At 39.3% G+C, this 26527-nt stretch overlaps 2 long non-coding RNA genes across 6 annotated transcripts in view; both read left to right on the forward strand.

Annotated features, from left to right (window-relative positions):
• The window catches only part of LOC138440512 (uncharacterized), a 409718-nt gene that overhangs the window by 50815 nt on the left and 332376 nt on the right, over positions 1-26527 (forward strand). The gene's annotated exons all lie outside the window — the stretch shown is intronic.
• LOC138440513 (uncharacterized) lies at positions 1872-21625 on the forward strand. The gene is made up of 3 exons (XR_011257065.1): positions 1872-2090; positions 5687-5737; positions 20984-21625. It is a non-coding gene; the product is annotated as an uncharacterized lncRNA (long non-coding RNA).

Raw genomic sequence — 26527 nt, forward strand, 5'->3', positions numbered from 1 at the left:
CCCACGTTGCTATGTGTGGCTTTAAATGTAGAATATTCTGGTTTGTTGCATGCATTCTTTGTGAGCAATGTCTTTTTAAAACTGATTTTGGTTTGTGTTAGAAGGACCACTTTTCTTGTTCGGCAGCTGGTATGAATTATTGAAAATAAATATGAAAATACAGTATTGTAAAGTAAAGTAAAAATAAAAATTAAAAAAAAGAAAATAAATATGATCTAATATTTCATTGAGCTTTCTGAATAACAGGATAATTTGGTCAGCACTGCTATCTAAAAGGGCCTAGAAGAAAGCCAAATCGCTAGAAGCAACTCCTCTGGTGAGGAGGAAATTAACAGCAAATTCATGTGATTTATGCCATTTAACATACAATTAAAAGCTGTATGGGTTTGCTTGATACTCTAAGTGCTTCTTTATCTTGCAATTTGGTGACAGAGAAATGTTATAAAAAGGAAATAGCTGCTGATGTATGTTTTACATTTAACACGTGGTTTCACAACTGAAGCTACTGTCCCTGAGTAGAACTGCTGCATACAGTGGCAGCTGGATTGGAAGGTGCAAGACCAGGAGCATTTGCAATGTGAACATGTTCTTGGCGCTGAAAGTGCGTAGGCAGCGGAGAGAAATAGGGTTTGAAATGCAGAGAACCAGAAACCAGGCATATATGAAAGAAACTTAATGAGAAGCCTTGTCAAATTAAAAAAAAAAATCCCCCCAATTTTCTCAATTCCATATTAGGTGGTGGTATGAAAGAAACTTTTAGAATCTGTTTGTAATAAAAACTAAAAATCTGCCAACTGTGTTAGAAGAAAGACTGAATTACTTTTCTATTCCCTCTTTAGAAAACATGAGCTGTTGTCATTTAAAGAGATGGTCAATGAGTATACAGATTAAAACAATGTAGAAATCAGTCTTAAAACTCTGGCAGACATGCCATATAGATAGGTATCAAAAAGTATATCTATAGATATAGATAGGTTAACAGTAGCAACAAAAAGATTTTTTAAAATACTTTGGAATAAATATAACTAGAAATGAGCAGAACCTTCTTGAAGAAAATGTTATATCTATCTCTATGTCCATAAAAGATGACTTAAATAAATCACATACTTATCTTGGGATAAAAAGCTTAAACTTGTAAAGCTGTCAATTCCATTTAGATTAATGTATACATTTATTGAGATCCAAATAAAAATATGGGAAAGGCTCAAAAAAAATGTGTCAGATATGTCATCTTTAAAAAATGAGTAATTCATTGTTATTTATTTTCTCATTCTAAATACATTTTCACTTTTATGCCAATTTAAAAATAAACAAACAAAAAAAAGTCAGTCTGCATATCACACGAACGTCAGTCTTCCCCTGTCATTCTGATTGAAGCAATTCACCTTACAGACTTTTCCTTCTCTCCTTCTGGGTCCTAACTTACTTTTTTAAAATAAACTTTTTATGTTGTGTTGGGGCATAGCCAGTTAACAATGTTGTGGTAATTTCAGGGGAGCAGTGAAGGGACTCAGCCATCTATATATTTACTTCTTATACCTTCCCATTTTTTTCACTTCTGCCTTTAATCTGTGTTTCTACTGGTGACTAGCTCACATCAGAGCCAAATGTCTGGGTCCAGGCTTTCTAAGTGCTTGCTTGCATTTTTCATCCCTGTAGCACAAGACCCTTTTCTGTGGCAGTGGCTACTCATGCACTAATTTACCAAGGGCTGCTGCTGCTGCTGCTAAGTCGCTTCAGTTGTGTCCAACTCTGTGCTACCCCATAGATGGCAGCCCACTAGGGTCCTCTGTCCCTGGGATTCTCCAGGCAAGAACACTGGAGTGGGTTGCCATTTCCTTCTCCAATGCATGAAAGTGAAAAGTGAAAGTGAAGTCGCTCAGTCGTGTCCGACTCTTAGCAACCCCATGGACTGCAGCCTACCAGGCTCCTCCGCCCATGGGATTTTCCAGGCAAGAGTACTGGAGTGAGGTGTATTTTAACAGAGTTGATCAGGACTTAAATGTCTGGGGTTATTAGTGTGGGAATTTGGGGGCAACGTGAATGGTTACATAGAGGAAGGAGCACCATGGAGACTTTTTTAGCAACTTGTAAGTCATAATGTTTTCTCTTCCTGTGTTTGTCTCTATCTGAGAGCTAGTTGGTTGAGCAGGGATTGATTGATCCAGAACACTGAAACAGAAACTGAGAGATGAGGGTACGGTGGGGGTGGGGTGGAGGAGAGAAGAGGAAGGTAGAAAGTGAGGGAGGGGGAGGAAAGGAGAGGTTTTGGTTTGTAGATGTGTAGTTGGGCAAAATAATTGTACTAGCTTTGGGGACAGCTGATGAGTACACCTGCAGACTGCTTTGGGCCTAGGACTCGAGAATAAGACTTTCCTGTTGATCAGGTTAGTTAACCTATCTTAGCAGGTGGTTTACTTCACTGGAACATAAAAAGCCAATTCCTAATATTTACTATTTGAGGTAGCAAGAGCAGAGTGAATGATGCCAGTTTCATGAATGATGAAATTGATTTAGACTGTGACTTATAAAGCTTTTAAAAGCCGTTATAGCAGTTCTTTGGTGGATAAAGAAAAGCAGAAACTGCAAGTAAAAATCTTCCAGGTGTTAGAAAACAGTTAAAGAAATTTAATTTCTAATATTAAAGGAGCATGGAAAAGTAAATGAAAGCTGTATTGAAGTTTCAAAATTTAAGCAGAAAAAAGATGTTTTAATTCTGAGATCTAATTGTGTGATCTGGCTGTAGACAATTTTAAAATTGTGACTGATGGGGATTGGGAGAATATATATTTTTTTATAAACTTTATGCTAAAAAATTGCAGGTGATATAAATAATACATGAAGAATAAGTAATTTTCATTGTGGGAAATCACTGTTTTGGTAAGTAGACACAACTTGGCCTGTTACTTGTGTAGGGATATCAGAAAATAGTGCTACTGGAAGTGATTCTAAAATTCTCTTATCAAGTCATGTTATTAACTCACCTTGGTAATGAGGTAGGTTGTCTCTGTGGAAACCATCTGGCTTGGGGATTGAGAGTCCAGTAGGGCAGAGTTATTGTGCAAAACTCCTGCACTCACTTGCTGTCTAGCTCTTAGCTGCGTGCCATAGCGCACTGCAGATACAAACTTCAGCCTAGTTATTGAGCAAATTCTATACTTCTGCAATTCAACTTTTCCATGTACTCTTTTCTCTTACCCCTAATTTTCTTAAGTTCTGTTTGGTATGTTACAAAAGTCTGGTTTTATGTTAGCTTCTATTCTTTGACCTTTTCCATCTGTGAAATGGCATTGTCACCTACTGACATTGGATGGGTATGGTGGAGAGTTTTATTTTGCAAGGTGTTTTCAAACTTTTTTCCCTAAGGGGCGAAAGAATATACAGTTGATTTATTGAGAGACTATCATGGGAGGGACTTAATTGTATGAAATGATATGTGTATCACTGAGGCGTTTCAGGCTTTAGGAAGCAAAGACTCTCCTTAGTAAATTTAGGCCAAAAAAGGGGAAGCAGAGGAAGAGTTGAAAATTCAAGGCCTTGGGAAGGTCAGCAACCAGAGTAGCTCCAGGGATCTCTATGCTAAGAACTCATGGAGAATCTCTTAAGGGCACTAGACTTGAAATGTCTCAGTTCCAAATTCCTTCTGTCCTGTGTGACTCTCTACTCAGATTTCAGATCCTAAGAGAGAGAGACTGATTGAATGCTTGGTCCAGAAGTTGGTCAGCTGCAGTAGGAAGACTCTTAGGATGTCATAGTCTTTATACTGTGCTTATCCTTTGTTTGTAGACCCAGAAGGACCTCATGGAATAGAAACCTTTAGGGGGTACACTTTAGGGTACTGTTATCAAAACAGATAGCCATTACAAGTCCACTGGTCTACACTATCCAGACTTGAATAAATCTTAAATCAGGTAGTGGGGTAAAATCATTTACTTACTAAATTAGTTTGCTAAAGCTGCCATAACAGTATCACAGACTGGCTTAAACCACAGAAATTAATTTTTCTTACAGTCTTGGGTGCTGGAAGTCCAAGTAAGGCCTCTCATTGGCTTGTAGATGGCTCCAGTGTCTTCGCGAGGTATTGCTTCTGTGTGTCATTTCCTAATCTCTTCTTATGAGGAGACTAGTTGTATTGGATCAGGACCCACTCACATGACCTCATTTTTTACTTTACCACTTTAAAGGCCCTATCTTCAAATAGAATCACATTCTGAAGTTCTGGGAGTTAGAACTACAACATATGAATTTTGGGGGAACATGATTCAAGCCATAATATCTACCTAGTAAGTTGTAGGTTAAATGACAGTGTATTTAAGTGGCGAGCATAGTCTTCAATCAGTGGTAGCTAACATATTGTTACACAGCTCAGAATATTTGTAGTGATGATGAAGTATCAGGTTATTATACTGAGCACTATGATACAAAGATGGCTAAATTATGGCTCTCGCTTTAGGGAAGCTCAGTAATATATATTTTGCATGAATTATGTGAGTATACATAGATATGTATATGCTATATATCTAAGTGTATATGTAAAATATTATATATAGTACTTGGTAATCATACCACCTGATTCAGAAGACAGACATCAGTTCCTGCTTTGGCAAATGACATCCTCTCTTCTGTTCCTGAGAATTCGTACGTATTCCTTCACCCATCCCTCAAAATACCTTTTGTTTCTCTAGTACTCATAAAGGCCCAGAGGTCACAGCAAGTCAAGAGAACCAAGAATAAAACTTAGGATAGGAATTATTTTGTATTTTAGCTTAGGTTTTAAACAGTGATTTTCCCCACAAATTCACATAGTTCTTAGAATTTTTTTGAGAGGAAGTGAGCAAATCTTTTGTGCAAGAGATTTGTTGTTCCTTAGATTTCTGATATTCAGCAAATTATTTTTGTATGTATGAAAAACCAGGAAACCTTCTTGCTTGAAACACACATAAAGTGTGAATATATATGCTCATTGTAAAAATCCGAAACAATATATGGAACTACACAGGGAAAAAGTCAATACCTCTCTTTACATTTCCCCCCTCTAACTCCCTCCAACCCGTTCTCCTCTCGAATGGCCGGCATGGTGAGAATTTGGTTTGTATCCTCTGTGACCTTTTCAAACATTATTTTCATAATTGTATAAGAACATACACAGAATTTGGGGACATTTTTATTTGACAGAAGCAGAATCATCATGTAGATACTGTTCTAAGGCTTTTCTTTCTTCCATTAAAAGATTTGTGCTGGAATTTTTGGTGGAATTTTAACACTGAATCCTACCACTGGCCCACCTGCTCTCTAGGACTCTTGACTGGTAAACAACCACCGAGAGCCTGGGAGGAGGGGGCCAAAGTACAAGCCATGGCTTCTGAAATAGAATAGCTGGACAAGTGTCCAGAGCTTTAGACAGCATGTTTCCCTGTGAAATGGCAGTGGTTCATGAGGAAGTGGCCTAGCCCTCTAGGCAGGGCTCCTTGCCCCTGGCTCCCTAAGTCCAAGTACCTAGCCAGCCCCTGGATAAGGATGCTGGCCTGTTTCTGAGGCTAGGCTCTGGTCTGTGAACCAACAGAAGAGGATCAGGTAGCAACAGAAAGTTAGTGGAAGTTATTCTTAACTTTTGGAATAGTAGCTCTGTTACTAGTCACCTTGGATCCAAGCATGAAGCTGATGACATCAATGTTTCCTCTCATAGGAGGCAGACGAAGAGCTGAGAAGTGGGTGGAGAGATGGCCTGGGAGCACAGGTGAGAGTATGCTCTCTTCCATGGGCTGACAGGAAGACGTGAGGGAGAAGGATAAAAATGTCTTATCAGAAATAATATCTTGAAAACCTTACCATTTCAACCCATGAAAATTTAAATCATGTGAAGAAAGCTGAGCACCGAAGAATTGATGCTTTTGAACTGTGGTGTTGGAGAAGACTTTGAGAGTCCCTTGGACTGCAAAGAGATCCAACCAGTCCATTCTAAAGGAGATCAGTCCTGGGTGTTCTTTGGAAGGAATGATGCTAAAGCTGAAACTCCAATACTTTGGCCACCTCATGCAAAGAGTTGACTCATTGGAAAAGACTCTGATGCTGGGAGAGATTGGGGGCAGGAGGAGAAGGGGACGACCGAGGATGAGATGGCTGGATGGTATCACCCACTCGATGGACGTGAGTTTGAGTGAACTCTGGGAGTTGGTGACGGACAGGGAGGCCTGGCGTGCTGCAGTTCATGGGGTCGCAAAGAGACACGACTGAGCGACTGAACTGAACTGAAAGGGGTGACAGCAACCCACTCCAGCGTTCTTGCCTGGACAATCCCATGGACAGAGGAGCCTGGAGGGCTATAGTCCTTGGGGTTGCAAAGAGTTGGACATGACAGAGCAATTAACACTTTCACACACTTTCACAAAGGGGTGATACTATTTTATAATTTACATTTACGTAGTGTTTTGCAGTTTCAAAAACTTTTGTGCTTTCCCCCTGATTTTATTCTCACAGCAGTTCTATATAGGGCTTGTTTCATAGATATGGAAGTAAAGCCTTAAGTGAGGGCAAAGGTGGAGTAGGGGGTCAAGGTATTTTTCTGTGAATTTAAGATCTCTGGCCATCTGGGGCAGTTCCCTTTCCACTATAACATATTGCTTCTTGTTAAATGCTGGTTTATATTCAAGTTGGGCAGGAGTAATTGCTTGCTATTACAATTATTTGTTAATAACTCTTTTTTATGAAAGGCCTAATTTCAGCTCTTTGTTGTAGATGTGATTCATTTATTGAAAACTGTCATTGACATGTTTGTGTCAGTTTTTATTTTATGACGTCCAGCATCTGAACCCACGGCTATATTCTGCATAATCTTCTACTTTATTAGTGTTGCTGGGAGTAGCATTTGCTCATAATTATAAAGCACAAGCAAACATTTGTGTATCCAGCCTCCCTTGCAGCTAAGATACGTGTTCACAATCTAGGCTTGGCTAATTTTTACACCCACATTAGATAGACTTTGAATTGGCAGCTACTGACCCGAGAAGCCAGGACAGAGAATCTTCTCTGCTGACCTGGGGATGTCATGAAGTGTTCATATTCAGTTTCAAGGGCTGTAGGGCTAACAGGGGCGGTGAATCCTGATGGAGCTTTGCATGCTTCATGCCCTGGATGATGGCAGTGGTATGCTCTCTGGCATCCAGTCTCCAGAAGTAGTCATGCTGTGTCCCCACTGAACTGATTTGGGCTGTGACCCTCAATATTGACTGGCCTTTTAAAAATTTCTATTCAGTTCTCAATCTAGATCACCAAAAATATGGTGATTATATAAGCTATCAAGTAACTTTTTGTTTTTCAAATTTACATACAGTAAATTCACTCTTTGTGGTAGATAGTTCTATAGATTTTGACAATGTATTAATATAAAGTTATTTACCCACCACTGTAGTCGTCCTCAGCCACCCCAAACCCTAATCTTTCTTCTGTTTCTATAGTTTTTCCTTTCCCAGAAACTTTGAGTATTATCTAATAACCTTTTAATAATGTTTCATTATTAAATCAATAATTTTCATTTTTAATTTTTATTAATATTTCTATGGTTGATTTACATTGTTTTGTTAGTTTCAGGTGTACAGCAGAGTGAATGAGTTATACATATATATTTATCCACTCTTTTTTAGATTCTTTTCCCATATAGGTTATTGCTGCTGCTGCTACTGCTAAGTTGCTTCAGTCATGTCTGACTCTGTGTGACCCCATAGATGGCAGCCTACCAGGCTCCCCCATCCCCGGGATTCTCCAGGCAAGAACACTGGAGTGGGTTGCCATTTCCTTATCCAATGCATGAAAGTAAAAAGTGAAAGTGAAGTCACTCAGTCGTGTCTGACTCTTCGAGACCCCATTGGACTGCAGCCTACCAGGCTCCTCTGTCCGTGTGATTTTCCAGGCAAGAGTACTTGAGTGGGTGCCACAGAATATTAAATAGAGTTCCCTCTGCTACACAGTAGGTCTTTATTAGTATCTATGTTTAGTTGTGTGTTTATGTCAATACCAGTCTCCCAATTTATCTCTCACCCACCTTTCCCCTTGGTAACCATAGGTTTGTTTTCTACACACATATGGTCACATTTGTGACTCTATTTCTATTTTGTAAATAAGTTCTTCTGTACCATTTTTTTAAATTCCACATACAAGTGATATCATATGCTATTTGTCTTTCACTCTGACTTACTTCACTCAGTGTAACAATGTTAGGTCCATCTGTGTTGCTGCAAATGGCATTATTTCATTCTTATGGCTGAGTAATATTCCATTGTATATATGTACTACATTCCACTGTTTTTGTTGTTGTTGTTGTTTGTTTGTTTTGTTTTTTTGCTTTGAGCTGGGTATTTTTTTTCTTTTTCTTGAAGGATAATTGCTTTACAGAATTCTGTTGTTTTCTGCCAAACCTCAACATGAATCAGCCATAGGTATACATATAGCCCCTCCCTTTTGAACCTCCCTTCATCTCCCTCCCCATCCCACCCCTCTAGGTTGATACAGAGCCCCTGTTTGAGTTTCGTGAGCCATACGCAAATTCCTGTTGGCTATCTATTTTACATATGGTAATGTAAGTTTCCATGTTACTCTTTCTGTGCATCTCACCCTCTCCTCCCCTCTCCTCATGCCCATAAGTCTAGTTTTTATATCTGTTTCTCCATTCAGTTCAGTTCAGTTCAGTTCAGTCACTCAGTCATGGCCAACTCTTTGTGACCCCATGAACTACAGCACGGCAGACCTCCCTGTCCATCACCAACTCCCGGACTCCACCCAAACCCATGTCAATCGAGTTGGTGATGCCATCCAATCATCTCATCCTCTGTCGTCCCCTTCTCCGCTTGCCCTCAATCTTTCCAAACATCAGGGTCTTTTCAAATGAGTCAGCTCTTTGCATCAGGTGGCCAAAGTATTGACTTTTTAGCTTCAACATCAGTCCTTCCAAAGAATACCCAGGACTGATCTTTAGGAAGCACTGGTTGGATCTCGTTGCAGTTCAAAGGACTCTCAAGAGTATTCTCCAACACCACAGTTCAAAAGTATCAATTCTTCTGCACTCAGCTTTCTTTATAGCCCAACTCTCACATCGATACATGGCCACTGGAAAAACCAAAGCCTTGACTAGATGGACCTTGTTGTCAAAGTAATGTCTCCGCTTTTGAATATGCTATGTAGGTTGATCATAACTTTCCTTCCAAGGAGTAAACATCTTTTAATTTCATGGCTGCAATCACCATCTACAGTGATTTTGGAGCCCAGAAAAATAAAGTCAGCCACTGTTTCTACTGTTTCCCCATCTATTTCCCATGAAGTGATGGGACTGGATGCCATGATCTTCGTTTTCTGAATGTTGAGCTTTAAGCCAACTTTTTCACTCTCCTCCTTCACTTTCATCAAGAGGCTCTTTAATTCTTCTTCACTTTCTGCCAGAGGGTGGTGTCATCTGCATATCTGAGGTTATTGATATTTCTCCCGGCAATCTTGATTCCAGCTTGTGCTTCCTCCAGCCCAGGGTTTCTCATGATGTACTCTGCATAGAAGTTAAATAAGTAGGATGACAATATACAGCTTTGACATACTCCTTTTCCTATTTGGAACCAGTCTGTTGTTCCATGTCCAGTTCTAACTGTTGCTTCCTGACCTGCATATAGGTTTCTCAAGAGGCAGGTCAGGTGGTCTGGTATTCCCATCTCTTGAAGAATTTTCCACAGTTTATTGTGATCCACACAGTCAAAGGCTTTGGCATAGTCAATAAAGCAGAAATAGATGGTTTTCTGGAAGTGTCTTCCTTTTTCCATGATCCAGTGGATGTTGGCAATTTGATCTCTGGTTCCTCTGCCTTTTTTAAAACCAGCTTGAACAATTGGAAATTCACGGTTCATGTATTGCTGAAGCCTGGCTTGGAGAATTTTGAGCATTACTTTACTAGTGTATGAGATGAGTGCAATTGTGTGGTAGTTTGAGCATTCTTTGGCATTGCCTTTCTTTGGGATTGGAATGAAAACTGACCTTTTCCAGTCCTGTGGCCACTGCTGAGTTTTACAAATTTGTTGGCATATGGAGTGCAGCACTTTCACAGCATCATCTTTCAGGATTTGAAATAGCTCAACTGGAATTCCATCATGTCCACAAGCTTTGTTCATAGTGATGCTCCCTAAGGCCCACTTAACTTCACATTTCAGGATGTCTGGGTCTAGATGAGTGATCACACCATTGTGATTATCTTGGTCGTGAAGATCTTTTTTGTATAGTTCTTCTGTGTATTCTTGCCACCTCTTCTTAATATCTTCTGCTTCTGTTAGTCCCTACCATTTCTGTCCTTTATCGAGCCCATCTTTGCATGAAATGTTCCCTTGGTATTTCTTATCTCTCCTTACTATTCTTTGGAACTCTGCATTCAGATGCTTATATCTTTCCTTTTCTCCTTTGCTTTTCACTTCTCTTCTTTTCACAGCTATTTGTAAGGCCTCCTCAGACAGCCATTTTGTGTTTTTTTGCATTTCTTTTTCTTGGGGATGGTCTTGATCCCTGTCTTCTGTACAATGTCATGAACCTCCCTCCATAGTTCATCAGGCACTCTATCTATCAGATCCAGTCCCTTAAATCTGTTTCTCACTTTCACTGTATAGTCATAAGGGGTTTGATTTAGGTCATGCCTGAATGGTCTAGTGGTTTTCCCTACTTTCTTCAATTTCAGTCTCAATTTGGCAATAAGGAGTTCATGATCCTAGCCACAGTCAGTTCCTGGTCTTGTTTTTGCTGACTGTATAGAGCTTCTCCATCTTTGGCTGCAAAGAATATAGTCAGTCTGATTTCGGTGTCTACCATCTGGTGATGTCCATGTGTAGAGTCTTCTCTTGTGTTGTTGCAAGAGGGTGTTTGCTATGACCAGTGCATTCTCTTGGCAGAACTCTATTAACCTTTGCCCTGCTTTATTCTGTACTCCAAGGTCAAATTTGCCTGTTACTCCAGGTGTTTCTAGACTTCCTACTTTTGCATTCCAGTCCCCTATAATGAAAAGGACATCTTTTTTGGGTATTAGCTCTAGAAGGTCTTGTAGGTCTTCATGGAACTGTTCAACTTCAGCTTCTTCAGCATTACTGGTCAGGGCACAGACTTGGATTATCGTGATACTGAATGATTTGCCTTGGAAACAAACAGAGGTCATTCTGTCGTTTTTGAGATTGCATCCAAGTACTGCATTTCAGACTCTTTCGTTGACTATGATGACTACTCCATTTCTTCTAAGGGATTCCTGCCCGCAGTAGTAGATATACTGGTAATTTGAGTCAAATTCACCCATTCCAGTCCATCTTAGTTCACTGATTCCTACAATGTTGATGTTCACTCCTGTCATCTGCTGTTTGACCACTTCCAATTTGCCTTGATTCATGGACCTAACATTCCAGGTTCGTTTGCAATATTGCTCTTTACAGCATTGAACCCTGCTTCCATCACCAGTCCCATTCACAACTGGGTGTTGTGTTTGCTTTGGCTCCATCCCTTCATTCTTTCTGGAGTTATTTCTTCACTGATCTCCAGTAGCATATTGGGCTCCTACTGACCTGGGGAGTTCATCTTTCAGTGTCCTATCTTTTTACCTTTTCATACTGTTCATGGGGTTCTCAAGGCAAGAATACTGAAGTGGTTTGCCATTCCCTTCTCCAGTGGACCACATTCTGTCAGACCTCTCCAGCATGACCTGGATGTCTTGGGTGGCCCCAGAGGGCATGGCTTAGTTTCATTGAGTTAGACAAGGCTGTGGTCCATGTGATCAGATTGGCTAGTTGTCTGTGATTGTAGTTTCAGCCTGTCTGCCTTCTGACCCCCTCTCTCAGTGCCTACCATCTTGGGTTTCTCTTACCTTGGATGTGTGTCTCTCTTCATGGCCGATCCAGCAAAGCACAGCTGGTGCTCCTTACCTCTGATGCAGGTAGCTCCTTTCCGCCACTGCCCCTGCCCTTGAGTGTGGGGTAGCTCCTCTAAGCCGAGCTTGTGCGCCCTCGCAACCCTGTAAATAAGTTCTTCAGTACCATTTTCCTAGATTCTGTATGTTTGTGGTAGAATACAATATTTATCTTTCTCTTTCTGACTCACTTCACTCTGTATAATAGGTTCTAGGTTCATCCACCTCATCAAAACTGACTCAAATGCATTCCTTTTTGTCTGAATAACATTCCACTGTGTATATGTACCACATCTTCTTTATCCATCTGTCGATGGACATCTAGGTTGCTTCCGTGTTCTAGTTATTGTAAATAGTGCTGCCATGAACAATGTACATGTGTCTTTTTCAGTTTTGCTTTCCTCAGGGTATATGCCTAGCAGTGGGGTTGCTCGGTCACATGGTGGTTTTATTCCTTGTTTTTAAAGAATCTCCATACTGTCTTCCATAGTGGCTGTATCAATTTACATTCCCACCAACAGTGCAAGAGCATTCCCTTTTCTCCACCCTGTCTCCAGCATTTATTGTTTTTAGACTTTTTGATGATGGCCATTCTGACTGGTGTGAGGTGATAATCTCATTGTAGTTTTTATTTGCATTTCTCTAATAATGAGCGATGTTGGGCATCTTTTCATGTGTTTGTTAGCCATCTGTTTTCTTCTTTGGAGAAATGTCTGTTTAGGTCTTTTCCCCACTTTTTGATTGGGTTGTTTGGTTTTTTGGCATTGAGTTGTATGAGCTGCTTGTATCTTTTGGAAATTAATCCTTCGTCAGTTGTTTCATTTGCTATTATTTTCTCCCATTCTGAGGGTTGTCTTTTCACCTTGCTTATAGTTTCCTTTTCTGTGCAAAAGCTTTAAGTTTAATCACGTCCCATTTGTTTACTTTTGTCTGTATTTCCATTACTCTAGGAGGTGGGTCATAGAGGATCTTGCTTTGATTTATGTCACTGAGTGTTCTGCCTATGTTTTCCTCTAAGAGTTTTATAGTTTCTGGTCTTACATTTAGGTCTTTAATCCATTTTGAGTTTAACTTTGTGTATGGTGTTAGGAAGTGTTCTGATTTCATTCTTTTACATATAGCTATCCAGTTTTCCCAGCATCATTTATTGAAGAGGCTGTTTTTGCTCCATTGTATATTCTTGCCTCATTTGTCAATAATAAGGTACCTATAGGTGCATGTGTTTATTTCTGGGCTTTCTATCTTGTTCCATTGGTCTATATTCTGTTTCTGTGCCAGTACCATACTTTCTTGATGACTGTAGCTTTGTAGTATAATCTGAAGTCTGGATGGTTGATTCCTCTAGCTCCATTCTTCTTTCTCAAGACTGCTTTGGCTATTTGGGGTCTTTTGTGTTTCCATATGAATTGTGAAATTTTTTGTTCTAGTTCTGTGAAAAATACCATTGGTAATTTGACAGGGATTGCATTGAATCTGTAGATTGCATTTGGTAGTATCGTCATTTTCACAATATTGATTCTTCCTACCCAGAGACATCGAATATCTCTCCATCTGTTTATGTCATCTTTGATATCTTTCATTAGTGTCTTATCATTTTCTGTGTACAGTTCTTTTGTCTTGTTAGGTAAGTTTGTTCTTAGATATTTTATTCTTTTTGTTGCAATGTGAATGGAATTAATTCCTTAATTTCTTTTTCTGATTTTTCATTGTTAGTATATAGAAATGCAAGTGATTTCTGTATATTGATTTTGTAGCCTGCAATTTTGCTAAATTCATTGATTAGCTCTAGTAATTTTCTGATACTATCTCTAGGGTTTTCTGTGTACGGTATCATGTCTTCTTGAAACAGTGAAAACTTTACTTCTTCTTTTCCAATATGGATTCCTTTTATTTCTTTTTCTTCTCTGATTGCTGTAGCTAGGACTTCCAAAATGATGTTGAATAATAGTGGTGAAAGTGGACACCCTTGTCTTGTTCCTGATCTTAGGGGGAATGGTTTCAGTTTTTCACCATTGACAATAATGTTTGCTGTAGGCTTTTCATATATGGCCTTTACTATGTCAAGGTAGGTTCCTTCTATGCCCATTTTTTGAAGAGTTTTAATCATAAATTGGTGCTGAGTTTTGTCAAAGCCTTTTTCTGCATCTATTGAGATTATCATATGATTTTTATCTTTCAATTTGTTGATATGGTGTATCACATTTATTGATTTGTGTGTTTTGAAGAATCCTTGCATTCCTGGAATAAACCCAACTTGATCATGGTGTATGAGCTTTTTGGTGTGTTGCTGAATTCGGTTTGCTAAAATTTTGTTGAGGATTTTTATACCTATGTTCATCAGTGATATTGGTCTGTAGTTTTCTTTTTTTGTGTTGTCTTTGGTTTTGGTATCAAGGTGATGGTGACTGCATAGAATGAGTTTGGAGGTGTTCTTTTGCAATTTTTGGAAAGAGTTTTAGAAGGATAGGCATTAGTTCTTCTCTAAATGTTTGATAGAATTCTCCTGTGAAGCCATCTCTTCCTGGGCTTTTGTTTTTTGGGAGATTTTTGATCACACCTTAAATTTCAGTGCTTGTAATTGGGTTGTTCATAATTTCTATTTCTTCTTGGTTCAGTCTTGGAATATTGAACTTTTCTAAGAATCTATCCATTTCTTCCAGGTTATCCATTTTATTGCCATATAGTTGTTCATAGTACTCTCATAATCCTTTGTATTTCTGCATTGTCTGTTGTAACCTCTCCTTTTTCATTTCTAATTTTGTTGATTTGATTCTTCTCTCTTTTTTTCTTGATGAGTCTGGCTAAAGGTTTGTCAATTTTGTTTATCTTCTCAAAGAACCAGCTTTTAGTTTTATTAATCTTTACTATTGTTTCTTTCATTTCTTTTTCATTTATTTCTGCTTGGATCTTTATGATTTCTTTCCTTCTACTGATTTTTGTTTTTTTGTTCTTCTTTTTCCAGTTGCTTTAGTTATAAAGTTAGGTTGTCTATTTGATGTTTTTCTTGTTTCTTGAGGTAGGATTGTATTGCTATAAACTTCCCTCTTAGAACTGCTTTTGCTGCATCCCATAGGTTTTGAGTTGTTGTGTTTTCATTGTCATTTGTTTCTAGAAATTTTTTGATTTCCCTTTTGATTTCTTCAGTAACCTGTTGGCTATTTATAAACGTGTTTGATATCCATATGTTTGTGTTTCTTACAGTTCTTTTTCCTGTTATTGATGTCTAGTCTCATAGCGTTGTGGTCAGAGAAGATGCTTGAAATGATTTCAGTTTTCTTAAATTTACTGAGGTTTGATCTGTGACCCAAGATGTGATCTGTCCTGGAGAATGTTCCATGTGCACTTGAGAAGAAGGTGTATTCTTCTGCATTTGGATGGAATGTCCTGAAGATATCAATGAGATCAATCTCATCTAATGTATCATTTAAGACTTGTGTTTCCTTATTAATTTTCTGTTTTGATGATCTGTCCATTGGTGTGAGTGGGGTGTTAAAGTCTCCTACTATTATTGTGTTACTGTCAATTTGTCCTTTTATGTCTATTAGTGTTTGTCTTATGTATTGAGGTGCTCCTATGTTGGGTGCATAGATATTTATAATTGTTATGTCTTCCTCTTGGATTGATCTCTTAATCATTATGTAGTGTCCTTCCTTGTCTCTTGTAATCTTTTTTATTTTAAGGTATTTTTTGTCTGATAGGAGGATTGCTATTCCAGCTTTCTTTTGCTTCCAGTTTGCACAGAATATATTTTTCCATCCTCTCACTTTCAGTCTATATGTGTCTTTAGGTCTGAAGTGGGTTTCTTGTAGACAGCATATGTATAGGACTTGTTTTTGTATCCGTTCAGCTAGTCTGTATCTTTTGGTTGGAGCATTTAATCCATTTACATTTAAAGTAATTATTAATATATATGTTCCTATTGCCATTTTCTTAATTGTTTGGGATTGCCTTTGTAGATCTTTTTTCTTCTCTTATATTTCTTAACTACCTAGGTCCCTTTAATATTTGTTGTAAAGCTAGTTTGGTGATACTGAGGTCTCTTAACTTTTGCTTGTCTGAGAAGCTTGTTATTTCTCCATCAATTTTGAATGAGATCCTTGCTGGTACAGTAATCTTGGTTGTAGCTTTTTCCCTTTCAGTGTTTTAAGTATATCCTGCCTTTCCCTTCTGGCCTGAAGAGTTTTTGCTGAAAGATCAGCTGTTAAGCATATAGTGCTTCCCCTGTATGTTACTTGTTGCTTCTTCCTTGCTGCTTTTAATATTCTTTCTTTGGGTTTAGTCTTTGTTAGTTTGATTAATATGTGTCTTAGTGTGTTTCTCCTTAGGTTTATCCTGTATGGGACTCTTTGTGCCTCTTGGACTTGATTGGCTATTTCTTTTTCCATGTTGGGGAAATTTTCAACTATAATTTCTTCAAAAATTTTCTCATACCCTTTCTTTTTCTCTTCTTCTTCTGGGACCCCTATAATTCAAATGTTGGTGTGTTTGATATTGTCCCAGAGGTCTCTGAGACTATCCTCAGTTCTTTTCATTCTTTTTACTTTATTCTGTTATTCAGAAGTTATTTCCACCATTTTATCTTCCTGCTCACTGATTCGTTCTTCTGTCCATTCCCCTGTTGATGGACATTTAGGTTGCTCCCATGTCTTGGCTGTTGTAAATAGTGTTGCAATGAACTTTGGGGTGCATGTACCTTTTTGAATTATAATTTTCTCTGGATATGTGTCCAGAAGTGTGATTGCTGGATGAGATGGTAGTTCTATTTTTAATATTTTAAGGAACCTCGATACTATTCTCCATAGTGGCTGTACCAATTTACATTCCCACCAACAGTTTAAAAGGGTTCCCACTTCTCCACACCCTCTCTGGCATTTACTGTTTGTAGATTTTTTTGATGGTGACCATTGTGACTGGTGTGAGGTGATACCTCATTGTAGTTTTGATTTGCATTTCTCTAGTGGTTAGTAGTGTTGAACTTTTCATGTGTGATTTTTGGCTATCTGTGTGTCTTCTTTGGAGAAATGTATATTTAGATCTTCTGCTTATTTGTTAATTGACTTGTCTGTTTTTTATTTTGAACTGTATGAGCTGAAAGAATAACCTTTAAAATTAATATTAGTAAATTTATTTTCTGCTTTAAATAGTAATAGTCAAAATTTACTGGATGCTTAACATTTACCTTGTTTTGTTCTTATTAAATGCTTTAGATGAAAAGGTGCATTTAATCCTCACCACAGTGGTAATACATAGATCCTCTTATAATCCCCATTTTACATGCGAAGAAGCTGAGGCACACAGAGATTAAGAAACCTGTCCAAGACCACAGAGGTAATAAGTGGCAGAGTCAGTTTTCACATCTGGGCAGCTTGTGACTGACATAGATTTTTAACCTGTAGATTTTTAACCTTTTCATCTCTTATGTTATAAATCAGTGATAACTGGTTGCTTCCATCCATTGAATTTGAATGATAGAACTGGTGAGCAAAAGGCTCAAAGTACATACCCTTATGGATGTTATCATTGAGCTGTGGACACAGACATTATTAGAGTATCCTCTTGCAGATTGCCTGAGATATATCCATATTCCATCATGAATGCATAATTGCAAATGTAGCTAAGTGACAGAAAGGATCATAATCCTTTAGAGTTGCTCATAAACAGACTTGACCTAGACTGGGGAGTTATGAAAAGTTTCCCTGAGAAAGTGATACTTTAACAGAGATTGCATCAAGACTGTGTGTGTGGGCCCATGGAGCATGTGACTAGAATCTTCCTGAGGGAGCTACAGGTGCCAGGGCCCTGGGGCAGGAGGCAAGGTGGCTGCTATAACTGGAGCATGAAGATTTGGGGGAGCTCCACTGCTCACCAAGGCAGTGAGGAGTTAGAGGTAGAGGAGTAGCCAAGCCATGCAGAGACTTATAGGTCACATCAAATACCTATGATAACACTGGAGAGTCTTTAATCACCCATGCAAAGCAAGAAAACCAAACAGAGGGCAGTGTACACAAAGGACTGTGCTTTCTCATGGAACAGGGAAAGGCAGTGATGGGAAGGCAGTGGTCCCAGGATCTCTTGCATAGTTCCTGGAAGGTGTTCTTGGACCACTTGCCTTACCTCAGGAGGTTTCTGGGTGTATATGGGGACCCATTGATGGTGCATAGAAGCACTGTGAGGCTGATTTCTGTTCACTGCTAGGCTTGAAATTGTTACAGAGTTCCTAGAAACCTCATTGCAGACTGTGTATTTGGTGTCCTTGAGTGACTGGTAGGTCTCTCCACGAGCAGGGAGTCAGCAAACAGACATAGGCTCTTGACTCTGCAGGTTTTACAGACCTAGACTTCAGTGAACCATGGCCATCTTAGAATGTCGCCTCATTTTACAAATAAGGATGAGTTAACCCAACACAAAAAGACCGGTTAACTTGAACAGGGTTGCAAAAATAGTGAACGAAAGAATCACAATGAATTCTCATGGGCTTTGACCTCCTACCTATTTGATGTGTATTTTGACACATTATTTCTAAAACAGATCAATGACAATCCTTGTTTAAATGGCTGAATTTGATGATGCCAGAAGATACATTTGTATTTGAGAGAAAGTAGATTCCAGAAACACAGAGTTGAATTTTTCCTAGATACTACAAGTGCATTTTCAGTAAACTGATTTAAAAATCAGTAACAGAAGGCTTATGATAATTTTTTAAAAAACTTTTTTTCATAATTTTACATTTGACTGATCTTTTATGATTACCCAAATGTACGGCCATGAGTTTGTGCTGAGAGGAAAACTTTCACAAATCTATGAACTGAAGAGGACCATGAGGCATTCAGAAAATAAGTTAATATTCTGAGGTGTATTAATTAATACTTTTGACTACCCTGACCAGTTAAGATCCTCAGAGACATAAACCCCAATTTCAAATCCAATTAAAGTGATATCCATTACTAAATTAACCCATGTACATTCAAATCTTGAAATAAAATGACATAGTCTCAAGACACCAATTAATTAATCAAACATGCAAGAATATGTCAAGAAAATTATTAATCCATCTATTCCGATGTTATATCTCAAAGGTCTTCAAGCTCCTTATATATTAGAAGTATTATATACCACATCAATTTGTCTTCACTTCATTTAAAAGATAACCCTGAAAAAATATTTCACCATATGCTTGTTTTAGAAGCAGTGAAAAAATGTTCTTTTCAAAGCATATGGTGATATAATTAGGTGTCTCTGAATACAGCAAGGTTGGAAAGAGGAACTGTATGAACTAAATTGAAACAATTTGCTCCTCTGGTGTTCCCCCAACCCCTACCCTCACCCCCACCGTCGCAGTATCTTCTTGGGGTTAGCATCCTGTTAATGAAGAAATACTATCTTAAGCACTTGCATATGAGGCAAGTCTGCTGTCACCTCCCATAGCCATGGCTTAGAGGATCGCAGCCTGCTCCCCTCGCCCTTTCCCTTTGTAAGCCTGTGTGATCACGTTCCCTGGCTGAGGTGTCCTGGCGTCTCTCCAGCATCCTTGACATCAGTGTAAAGTTCTGCTGCCGGGAGTCTGTTTATATCTATGGCTTCCCTCGCTTTCTTCATCGACCTCATGGGGATTATCTTCTACTCATGGTGAGAGGCCTCAAGTTCCTTTTACTTCAATAAAAGGATTTGTTTTAAAATATTTCTTCCTCTCTTGCTAGACTCAATCTCTGAAGGAAAGAAAAAGTTTGAAAATAGATTCTATATGATTTGATAAGGACATTGGTTGGTTGTTGGGAGAGATGTAAAGATTCATGTTTTGAAATCTGGGAAACAGAGCATCCTGACTTCAGATGGATTTGGGTATGATCTTGTATGCTGTTTTTTTTTTTTTTCATTTTCCCCAGCTCATTAGCATCATTTACCAGTACAACAAGGGTAGTGGGATGTGTCACTTATAAAAAAATTTTTTTTTAACTTAGTTGGCTGTGCTGAGTCTTAGTTGGCAGCATATGGAATCTTTGATCTTGATTGCAACATGCAGGTTCTTTTAGTTGTGGCATGCAAACTCTTAGTCGTGGCATGTGGGGTCTAGTTTCCTGACCAGGGATTGAACTCAGGCCCCCTGCATTGGAAACATGGAGTCTTAGGCACTGGACTACTAGGGAAGTCCCAGGTTTGTCTCATTTTAAACAAATTCTTGAGTACATGTGAATAATGCACCTTTCATTTTAGAACATAAGTGTCTAATATTCTACTGATAACTGGAGTCAGGATATATATTTTTTAAAATTTTAATATTTTTCTTCAAAGTGTCTTGACTGGAATGAATAATATGTGTTTATCTTAGGCATATGTTGTTTTCAGCCAAATTCATTGCTAACTGATACGGTAAGTTTCACTAATTTTAAGTCCTATTTTTATATCATTTATAGTGAGTATTCTTGGTTTTGGTTAACAAGTGAAACTGTCAGCAAACAAATGTGGATTGTATAGCAATATACATAGAAGATAGACGCTACTGAGAGTGGTGCCTCATGATCACTTAATGGATTAGTTGCCGTGCTTCTTTTGTGACATTTTGATAGATATTGAAGAAATAAATCGTTTCCTCTAGCTCTCCTAGCACAGGGATTTTCTAGTTAACTTGTTTTTGTTTTCACCTTTTATCAGGGGACCAGTACCTCCTGAGGTGAAATGCTGTCACAAGCCAAATCCTATTCCCTAGCCCAGGGGTTTGCAAACTTATGTGTTTGTCAGAGTCACCTGGAGGCTTATTAAAATACAGATTGCTGGGCCTCAGCCCCAGAGGTTTTAATTCAGTAGGTCACCAGTGGGGCTGCAGTGTTAACATATCAAGTAGGTTCCCAGGTATAAATGACACACTGGCCTGGAAACCACATTTTGAGAAGCACTCCTATAGTACAGCTCCAAGCGCCTGTCCTCTGGCTGGTCATCCCTATGTCTCAGGTGTGCCATGTGCTCAGTCACTCAGTCATGTCTGACCCTTTGTGACCCCATGGACTGTAGCCCACCAAGCTCCTCTGTCCATGGGATTTCCCATGCAAGAATACTGACGTGTGTTGCCGTTTCCTCCTCCAGGGGATCTTCCTGACCCAGGGATCAAACCTGCATCTCCTGTGTGTCCTGCATTGGCAGGCAGATTCTTTACTGCTGAGCCACTGGGGAAGATGGTGAAATGTCCTGCTGCTTATTGAGATGGACCCCAACCAGCTCCCATGCACCCAAGTTCAGTCTCTCTCTCTTTCTTTTTTTCACCACAGAGCTTGGTCAGTTCACTTAGGATTTTTTGTCTTGGGCACTTCTGCTGCAAACTGTCACTAAAGGTCTTCATTCTCCCTACTCAGCCTAGTTGTTAAAAAAAGAAGCTCCTTTTTTTCTCTACTGTGCCTGAATATAAGCACCTAGATCCTCTTCCCTTTATGGGTTCTCAACAGATCACTTTGGACAAAATGAATTTAATGAGGTAAATATACTTAAGAAACTTCCAAAGTTCATAAATTTTCCTAGCAGTAATTCTGGTTCATAGGCGCAGCCTCCTTTGAAATGGTAGCTGGAAGCCTCAGTGGGGTTTTCTCTTGGCTTGTGTTCTCAAAGATGGAGCCGAACAAAGTTAAAATTCCCTTTAATCCAGCCCCGTGGTCTCTTTCTTTCCTGGGGTCTTATTGAGGAAAAACAGTGGTATCTTTGTGATTCAAGTGAAAATATATATCTTTGAGGACATCTATGTGTCTGTCTTGAAAATTATTATTCATTTGATACTTTCTCTCTGAAAGATAATCAGCCATTTTGTTCTTTGGAGTGGTATAATGGGTGGTAAGTAATTTACAGCTAGGCAGATTCAGATTGAATCTTGATTTTGTATCCTGTTAACTGCATGATCTTGCCATATAAACAGAGAGAACCCCAGTTTCCTCCCCTGTAAAGTGGAGTGATAATACTTATCTCACGCAAGTATTTACATGAGACTACATGGGACACTTAGCATAAAGCCTCTGAAATATGAGTTTTCAGTGGTTGGTAGCTAACGTTGTTAGTAATAATAATATTATTAATAAAAACACACAGTGTCCCAAGTGTTAGAATACCAAATGATGCTCTTCTGAATGGACCTCTGGTAAAATGACAGAATCTTGATTTGGAATAGACTCCTCAGAGGAGTCTTCTCTCTGTCATCACTGCGTCTGTTATTTATTGAGCATTTACTGTGTGCCAGCTACTGTGCATGCTCTAGCGTATAGCTCTGATATAGTGCTACTGATCCTCTGAGTAAACACCTACAGGCGCAGATGACTCGCTACTTTAGAGCAGTCTCCATACCATGCCCAAATTACTTTAATGGTTAGAAATTTGTTCCATAATGTAGTGAAATCTGCATCTTTGTTAACTTCCACCCACTGAACCATTATACATTAGTGTAAAGTCAACACAGAGCTCTTATCAGAACAGTAAGTCCCCTACATACAAATGAGTTCCATTCTGAGAATGTGGTCGTAGGTCCAATTGGTTTGTAAGTACAACAAAGTTACTCTAAGTACCCAGCTAACACAATCAGATATATGGTACTGTACTGTAGTAGGTTTATAACACTCTTCACACCAATAATATGTAAAAATAAACAAACATAAAACATAAAAAATTTTTTAATTTTACAGTGCTGTACCTTGAAAATACAGTAGTACTAGCTACATCACGGCTACTTTTACACTTGCTTCCAGACATCCTGGGCTTGAACTAAAGATACTGTATGACTATCTCTAGTACTCTACAGTAACATATACAAAAGCACAACCGCTTGTAGAGGATGCACGCTTGTGACAATATACACCAGACACATGAACTACCTTATGTGATTGGGCAGGTGAATGCACGTTTGCATCTTTGAAAGTTCGAAACTTGAAAGTTTGTATGTAGAAGACTTACTGTATGTGGAAGTTATTATGCAGGAACTTCCTTTAAGAAGTTTGAAATAAAATTTATTCTTCATTAAATTTTTAAAAAATTAATAAATTTTTTGGCTGCACTGGCTCTTTGTTGCTTCGCATAGGTTTTCTCTAGTTGTGACAAGTGGTTTGGTGCTTGGGCTTCTCATGTGCACAGGCTTAGTTAGTTGCAAATGTCAAACTCATGTCCCCTGCAGTGGCAGGCAGATTCTTCACCACTGCACCTCCAGGGAGTCCCTGCAGTGGGTTTTTTTTTTTGTTGTTGTTGCTTTGTCAGGCTTTCTCTAGTTGCAGGGAGCAGGGGCTATGCTTCACTGCATTGAGCAGGCTTCTCTTGTTGTAGAGCACAGGCTCTGGGTGCAGGGGCTTCAGTTGTGTTGCACAGGATTAGTTACTGCATGGCATGTGGAATCTTCCCAGATCAGGGATTGAACCCATGTCCCCTGCATTGTCAGTTGGATTCTTATCCACTGCTCCACCACGGAAGTCACTGAATGTTAAATTTAAAGAACAATACAAAAGAGGACATACAGATACATACATAGCCATCTTAAAAATGTGAGTGGTTCCAGGTGTACAAAAAATGGCCTCTAGCCAAGGGGTTGCAAACTTAGAAGCTTCAGAGAACTCAGTTCAGGTCAGTCACTCAGTCGTGTCCAACTCTTTGGGACCCCATGGACTGCAGCACGCCAGGCCTCCCTGTCCATCACCAACTCCTAGAGCTTGCTCAAACTCATGTCCATCGAGTTGGTGATGCCATGCAACCATCTCAACCTCTGCCGTCCCCTTCTCCTCTTGCCTTCAATCTTTCCTAGCATCAGGGAAATGAGTCAGCTCTTTGCATCAGCTGGCCAAAGTATTGGAGCTTCAGCTTCAGCATCAGTCCTTCCAGTGAATATTCAGGACTGATTTCCTTTAGGATTGACAGGTTGGATCTCCTTGCTGTCCAAGGGACTCTCAAGAGTCTTCTCCAACACCATAGTTCAAAAGCATTAATTCTTTGGTGTTTATGTATCTTTATAGTTCACCTCTCACATCCATACATGACTACTGGAAAAACCATAGCTAGACAAAAAATAATTCCTCCTGCATAAAACCATAGCTAGACAAAAAGACCTATAAAATGGGTAGATTTTTTAGCACTATCAGTCAGGGGCATTATTTTGCTGAGCATTGAGTGGAAGTCACAGTGATCACAGGAATATACTCTCCTCCGGTAAACTAGGTTATATTGTTCTTGGAGAAAAATTAAGATTTGATATTGTTATGGGTTGAACTGTGTCCATACGAAGATGTTCAAATCCTTACCCCTGGTATCTGTTAATGTGACCTTATTTGGAAGTAGGATCTCTGCAGATGAAATGTGAATTAAGATGAGGTAATTCTGGTTTAGAGTAGTGAAGTGAAAGTCTCTCAGTCGTGTCTGACTCTTTGCGACCCCGTGGACTATGTAGTCCATGGGATTCTCCAGGCCAGAATACTGGAGTGGATAGCTGTTCCCGTCTCCAGGGGATCTTCCCAACCCAGGGATCGAACCCAGGTGTCCCACATTGCAGGTGGATTCTTTACCAGTTGAGCCACAAGGGAAGCCCGGTTTAGGATAGGCTCTTATCAAATGACTGGTATCCTTATAAGAAGCGGGAAAGTAGGGGACAGACACAGGCACAGGAGAATGTCATGTGACCATGGAAGCAGAAATACAAACCAAGGAATACCAGTAGTCCTTGCAGAATTTTATGTGATTTACTACAATGTTATAATAAATATACAAATCTATGAAATCCACATGAGTGTTGATGATGCCAGGTTATATGTGATCATTGTACCCTGTGGATAGGGACCTTCCCTGCAAATTTGGATGGCAAGAATATCCAGAAAAGAATGCATCCATCAGAAGGGATGGTCCACTTACCCAGGAAACAGAAAAGAATTGCTGGGAAAACATTAACAATACTAATCCAGTCCTTGTTTCTGGGGAGTCACGTCTGAAGGTCTGTTCCAAAGGTGATGCACACTCAGTTCCTCTGGCGCTGTTCAGGATCTGAACTGTGTTATCACTTCTTGACATTGATTGTATGCTGATTGCAAATTGTAATTTGGTCTCCATGACTGGAGCTGGGCAGGCAGGTTGAGTGACTGGTTCTGTATGACTGTTCTTTCACTGACTGCTTCAGGTTTGCCGTCTGGTGTCAGTGTTGTTGTTGCTCTCTTGCTGAAGGGTGGACCCATTCTCAGTGTTCTGACCCATCAGATTTCGTGGCATTGGCAGCATTCATTTCCTTGCTGGCTGTTGGACAGAGACTGCCCTCACTTCCTTGCTGGCCCTCTGTCTCTGCAGTAGCACAGAGCATGGAGGCTTGCTTCTTCAAAGCCAGCAAGGGAGAGTCTCATAGCATGATGAACATTATCATCTTAACTAATGTAATCATATATATATATATATAATCATTACCATTACCATATTGTATTAGCTAGAAACAAGTCATGGGTCCTGCCCACCCTCAAGGAGAGTGCTTAATACAAGCATGTGAATAACCTGGTAAAAGTGATCATAGGACCATCGTAGAGTCTGTGTGTCAAAACTGAGTATATACCTGTTCAGCTAGAGTTTACATTTCCTAGCCTTCCTTGTAGCTAGGGGTTGCTCTAAGGTTTGGCCAATGGGAAGATAGAAGAATTAATGGGTAAAAGTTTTGAATCTATCTTAATAAGGACATTTCTTGCCATTCAGTCTGCTCTTTCCCCCTTTCTACAAGAGATGGTGTGAATATGCTGCTGGTGAGTCATGTTGACCATGCAGATGAAGATAACCTTAGGAGGTGACAGAGGATAAGCTTGAAATGACTGGTTCCCTGGCCGAACTTGTACAGCAGAGCCACTTTGCTAGCCCTGCAGTGTTTACTTCTGAACTGTTACATGAGAGCAAAATAATCCTTTGTGTTTCTCTGTGTTTTGGAGCCTGTTATAGCAACTTAACTTATAGCTAACTCATAGTGTTCATTCTAATGACAGACTGTCTTAACGTGGTGGTCAGCCACTTGGCATTGTCTAAATCAGGGGAATCTCACCTGCGCTGATGGATAGTACAATTAGTACAACAGACTTCATAAACTTTTATTTTATGTGATAAAGGTATCACATTAAAAGCAAACTTTTATGTAAATTACCTTAAAACATGCTTTTAGGAAAAAAGACTAGTTTCTAATGTTAACTTAATTCTTCTGGTATTAAAAAGTGACTTTAATAAGTAGCTGCAATGGACATGAGTTTGAGTAAACTCCGGGAGTTGGTGATGGACATGGAAGCCTGGCATGCTGCAGTCCATGGGGTCACAAAGAGTCAGACACAGCTGAGCAACTGAACTGAACTGTTTTAGTTATCTATTGCTTTGTAATAAATTGTTCCAAAATGTAGTGGTTTCAAACAACAGGAATAATTTAATTTTTGTTCTGCTTTTGATTCTGGGGGTAATTGGGCTCAGCTTGGTGGTTCTTACTTGGGATATCCATCAAGTAGTGAGCAGTCAGATAAAGGCTGTGCCTAGATTGTCTCTAAGCTCACTCCCTCATGTGTCTGGAGGTTGATGCTTCCTCTTGGCTGTGACCTCACCCAGGGCTATTGGCTAGAACACTGTTATGTGGTTCTTAGTGAGAGCTTTCCTCTTCCTCCTGATGTAATCACT

Source organism: Ovis canadensis, chromosome 5 (assembly GCF_042477335.2).
Source record: "Ovis canadensis isolate MfBH-ARS-UI-01 breed Bighorn chromosome 5, ARS-UI_OviCan_v2, whole genome shotgun sequence".
Classification (NCBI taxonomy): Eukaryota; Metazoa; Chordata; class Mammalia; order Artiodactyla; family Bovidae; genus Ovis; species Ovis canadensis.